This window comes from Carettochelys insculpta, chromosome 19 (assembly GCF_033958435.1).
Source record: "Carettochelys insculpta isolate YL-2023 chromosome 19, ASM3395843v1, whole genome shotgun sequence".
NCBI lineage: Eukaryota > Metazoa > Chordata > Testudines > Carettochelyidae > Carettochelys > Carettochelys insculpta.
Genome location: NC_134155.1, coordinates 15,950,756 through 15,956,755, shown reverse-complemented (window position 1 = coordinate 15,956,755; position 6,000 = coordinate 15,950,756).

Here is a 6,000-nt window from a genome sequence, read left to right as displayed (position 1 = left end):
CCCCTGCATCAATCCACTCATTCTCCACAGGCATTAAGTTCAGAATATACTGCATCGCAGTGTGGGAAGTCATCACAAAACACTGCACCAAACATTGAATCAACTCTGGATCCATGTTATTCTTTGTAATGGTGAGTGGCAGTCAATGTAAAAGTCGTGCAAAAATTCCCTTGTCCATTTCTTTTCAGTGGGAGGAAGAAAGTGAGGGAAATACATTCTGGGATGATGACGTCAGAAACCCAGAACCTCTTGTGGTGATTTTTTTTCCACAAGACACTGAAACAGAATCCCAAAATGCAGCAAGGCTGCAGGAACTGTGGGATACGTGCCCCACAATGCACTGCCGACACAGTTGAACTTAGGCAAATTAGTGCAGGGGACACAGTTGACTTTGTGAGCAATTTTGGACATTCAACTTTATTCCCAAGTATAGACATATGCTGAGATGTTCAGACAGAAATCAGCAAATGGTCTGAGACTAGGGCACTGAACCCAGGAAGCTACAGTTAATCTGCATCTCAAAGGCATTAGAACTGTCTACCCTAGCACAAAAAAGCCAAGCATGAGAGACTGCAAACTTGCACTGAAGAACAGGCTGGGGTCATAAGCTGTGGATCTGGATACAAGGGTACATCTATACTACTCAGGAGATTGACCCAATCAGGGTTGATCTTCCAGGGTTCAATTCTATGCATCTAGTGGGGACGTAGAAAATCAAATTATTGGAGGTTGACAGTCTACCCCGTACTGCTTATTTTTGCAAGGAGCAAGGCAGGTCGATAGGAGAAACTCTTGCATCAACCTCCCTCAGTGAGGACAGCTAGATAAGTCGATCACAGATATGTCGATTTCAGCTAAGCTACGATCAACTTCAAGATCTGATATAGATCTGGCCTCTGTGTCTCCACATCCTGTTTACTTAAAGTATCCATGCTTCTGATGGCATGTCCACACTGGATAGCAAAGAGCAATATAAAGTAAACCAAACACCACAAGTAATTAGGGTGACGACTGGCACTGAAGAAACAAATCTGGTGGGGAAATGGAAGAGCTATGAATAATTAGCTACTGTTGACAAAGGAAAATATTGGCTTCATTTTGAACCAGAGAATCTAATCAAGGGAAGGACTGGGTGGGCAGGCTCTATATTCTGCTCTCCCTGCTCAGCAAAATTAATTTTCTTGTTGTCAGTGATCAATAAGACAAAATACCTCATTAGATCTGATGAGCAGCTTACATATGGGATATTTAAAGAAAAAAATCGCTAGGGTGTTTCTAAAATTACATCTATTAAAATGGAAGAACCCCTATGTACCTCTCTGCTTTTAAGGATTTAAAATAAATCCTTTGGAAAAACAAAGTAATTTGATGTTTCTTTGAAAAATCAACATCAATGTTGCTACTTGAGACACTGGAAGCCCATGAAATGGGTTTTCAATGGACACAGAAAGGCTTTTTTTTTTTTTTTCCGTTTTCTGGACTTCCTCCCTCCTCTATTCATCCTCTTCTCCTTCCCACACCATCACTTCTTTCCCACCTTCCTATCCCGATATGCTTCTTGTGCACTTGCTGGGCTTGTCTCCCATCTGCTCTGCTCTGTATTGGTTCTTGTCCAGCTTAATCTCCTGATGTGTAGCCTGTAACTCTCCTTTGCCATTTCCCATGTCAAGCAGTGAGGAACTAACAGCACTGTGAGGTAGTGGGTATGTCCAACAAGAAGACATGGCCTACTATTGTTCATTCTAGGCAGGAAATGCCAAATCTAGCCAGGAAATGCCAGGCACAGAATGGCAAATCACCATTATAGAACTGCAGGAACTAGCCATGTTAGAGACAGACACCCTTGTGATGGAGATGGTATAAGAACCTAAAAAGAACAACATTCTAAAACCCCAAATACATGCAGAACTCAGTGTTTGGGAGACTGGGGTCCCTGAAATTCCAGGCTGAACCCACAGAGTGGGCCCTTATAATGCTTAATTTGTAATGAAAGAGGTGGTAGGGGCTCAAGAAATTTTTCTACTGTTGCAAGCTCAGAGGTACCAGGGCTATGAACTGCCAAGCCTATGGGGCACCAAGTCCTGGCACAAATTTGGTACTGGGCTCTTAGCAAGCTGGAGACTGAAAGGAAGTTATCACAAATCCCTGCAAGCCCGAGTTGCCTACTTTCACTCAGCCACATTTCTGAGCCATGTAATCAGTTGATTTTTTTACATCAGGTTTAATACCCTTTAAAATAATCTTATGAGCTTGAGCGGACAAGTGGCCTAAGTATGAATTCTTGTCATTGCCGCTCGCCCATACAAACCCTACACAATCAGGTGATGCCTTGCCAAGGAACTGATATAGTTCGAGGTATCAAGCCATAGAGGCCTGGAGTTGTCCCTCTCAGGCCAAGCAAAAGAGATCTGAAGCTGCAGGTTCAGCCCTTGCCTCTTCTTGCTCTTCACGCCTATGCAGGTGGAGGCAGGAAGGCAGCAAAGCCCACCTGGATAGGAAATACAGCGCAGCAGGTGGCACTGCAAACCTGCTCTCTGATGGCCCCTAGTGCTAGCAGCAAGTAGTGCAGGGGCATTTGAAAAAGCTCTCTCTCATCCCAGACCAGGGTTTAGGCCCCCAAAGCTTAACAGAAATTTGGGCAGTGTTCCTAGCTCTCTCACCCACGACAGGCAAGACTTTAACTTTGCTCCCTAGCCCAACACAGCCAAACATGGATTTGATAAAGTGGAATGATTAGTAAGTTCCTCAACCTACATCTGTGCAACCTCACTGTATTTGCTCTGCAAAATCTTTCACCAGGAATGTCACATGGGCCAAAGAGAACCCAGCTTGATTGAACTCCATGGCAAGTTTGCAAAACTGGAAGTTAATGTATTTACTTGTTGAAGTAATTTCTGAGTAGACCCGTGCCTGTAGCATTGTTTCTTCTCTATGGAGCATGCCGCATCCCACTAAAGCCATGTCTCTGATCAAGTGAATTATTTCCCATCATAAAATAAGTTTGCCTTTCAGCAAGCAGCAGCAATTAAGACACTTCTATCCCATCTCCTTATCTTCCCTTGCACTTCTAAGACAAGCAGAAATACAGCCTGGTACATCCCCTTGCCCCACCTCTATTAGAGGGAGGTTTCATTCTCTCCAAGGCAGAGACCATACCCATCCTTCAAAGTCATTGATATCCACTGCAAACACTACAATCTCATTCTTCCTGACAGTCCCCTCAGGCGCCGCTTTGTCTCCCAAACTACGCAGGCTCATTAAAGTGTAGTAGAGAGTATTAGTCATTGCACTAAACCAGGAGGCACTGGCCAGCTACAATGTGACAGCGCTTAACAATATAAACTGAATTTACAGGAGAAAGCAGCTGGCATGAAAATAACTGTATCTGCCTCACTCCCTGACATTCTTCTATTTGCACAGGCTTGGCAGTTTGTTCAGAGAGGACGATGAATCATATTTAATCACACGCTATTAGAGAAGGAAAAGACCACACAGCATGTCTACGTTAATACATAGGAGACAGCATATCCGACGCCAGCTTAAAAATATTCTAAGGACAGAATTCAAATCACAGCATTCTCTTTAGGAAGTGTGCCTTCTCATTGGAAGGACTAGGCAAACAGCTCTGTCCTCCATGACTTCCAGAAGACAAAGTGCCAAAGCAAACTAATTCTCACACATGGGATTTAGCCCCGTGATGCCTACTAAATAACTTGGAATGAGGTGCATCAAGGTTGTGGAACAATTACAATTAAACAGGGGTGAGCAGCAGGTGCCTTACATGGAAAGGAGTCCTAATTTAAATCAGATGGCTGTTTCTAGGGTGAAGTTAGCCCATGTGAGTTGCTTTCCAAGATACATATGTGCAGTTCGCTACCTACATACTGACAGACACCTTATCAGTGGCATCTACTGCAAGTTTGATTTCTGTTGCTTGGGGCATTTAAGAGTGGACAAAGCACTGAAACATTTAGGCTGCGGACACACTAGCCCCTCCTTTTGGAGGGGGCATGGTAATGAGGTAGTGCAGCAGATGCTAATGAGACGCTGCCATAAATATGCAGTGCCTCATCAGCATAATGGCAGACACGTGCTTCGGAAGTGTCACTTTTGAAATGCATGCCGCCCATGTAGCTAGGGGTCTTTTGAAATGACCCCAATTTCAAAAGCCCCTTCTTCCTAAAACCAAATGGGAAGAAGGGGCTTTCAAAATCAGGGTGTCATTTCAAAAGGCTTCCGGCTACTCAGGCGGCATGTGTTTCGAAAGTGACACTTCCGAAGCACATGTGTCTGCCATTAAGCTGATGAGGCACTGCATATTTATGGCAGCACCTCATTAGCATCTGCTGAAGTGCCTCATTACCATGCCCCCTTCAAAAGGAGGGGCCAGTGTGGCCACAGCCTAAATGTTTTAGTGCTTTGTCTGCTCTTAAATGCCTCAAGCAACAGAAATCGAACTTGCAGTAGATGCCACCGATAAGGTGTCTGTTTGAAGCATGCATGGCTGCCATTATGCTGATAAGGCTGCCATTATGTTGATGAGGCATTGCATATTCCTGGCTGTACCTCATCAGCATCTGCCAAAGTGCTGCATTACCATGCTCTGTCCGAAAGAAGGGGCTAGTGTGGCCAAAGCCATAGTGTGGGTAGATGGATGAGATGGCCAATGTTGTATTCACCAAATCTCCCTTCTGTGGTAACTCCACACCATTCCTTCAGGTTATTTTCCTCAGGCACTGTCCATGAAATTCTGAGATAAATGAAGCTATGCATTTACAATATGGTCTCTACATCAGCGAGGCACCACACAGCTATGTAGAGTGATCTGAGCAGAAGGTTTTGGACCTGGACCTGCTGTGGAGCAAGATTTCAGCAGAGTCATTTGGGGGAAATGAGCTAGGATTTTTCAGGTCATTGTACGATTGGTGCCCTCTTGCCCCTGTCGGGTATCAACCCCCTTGCACTTTGGAAGTCCTGTAGATTGACGCTGTTTTAAGAAAATTTGTATGAACCCTAACTTGAAACTGCAGTGGTGAAGAGCCGTAAAGGGGTTAGGGTTGCCTGGCTCATCATAATGAATATTAATCCCAGGTTCAGGCTGAAACTCTCAAATCCAGCACTTTCGTGTCTGGCAATATCTGTCAACTAGCAGGACCATGGATCTTGCAGTACCAGAGAGTCCCAGGGCTGGGAGGAGAAGGGGCCAGCCAGACCAGAGGCAGGAGCCCAGTGCAGAGCAGCCACAGTTGGTCTGCCAGCAAGTGGGGAAGCCAACAGCAGTCAGGGAGCCTGGGCCTTGGAGCTGTGGCAAAAACCCCTCACCCTGGGCCAGGAGCATTGGCCACGGCTGACTGGGTGGGAAGCTGCAGCCCAGGGAAGCCATAACTGGGGTTGAACGGAAAGTTCCATGCCCACGCTGGTGAGCAGTGGCTTGTGGAGCTCATCCCCAGGGCTGGGTGAGAAGCTAAGTCTAGGGCTGGCAGCAAGCCACTTCCAGGGCTGGCAGCCAGTGAGCCCATGGTGGGCATGGGCGGGGAGTTGGGGAGCTGCCCACAGATGACAGTGGGAAGGAGATCCCAGGAGCAGGGGCTGGAGGCCAGCAGAAGGGCAGAACTGACCTCCCCTCGTCCAGCTATATCCCTGGTCCAGGACTGCTCGGGTCCCAAGGGTGCTGGACCAGGGAGGTTGAATCTGTAGTACTTGCAGTCCTGGCTTGGATATATTCTTAAACTGGCTAAGACTACAGTTAGACTGGGAGTTAGAACAAAATTTCTAATCATCAAGTAGTAAACATATTCCAGTAGGAGTAGTGAGAGCAAAGAACCTAACAAGATTTTAAGATGAAGCTCAATAACTGTATGAATGAGTCTGTGGAATTTGCTGACTGAGGACTGAAAGGCCTTTCCAGTTGTTTCTAAATGCTTTCACTCAAGATTTTTAATAAATAGGTGTCTATGATTGGGCTCCTAAACCCACAGTTAGCATCTTAAGTAGGTGGCC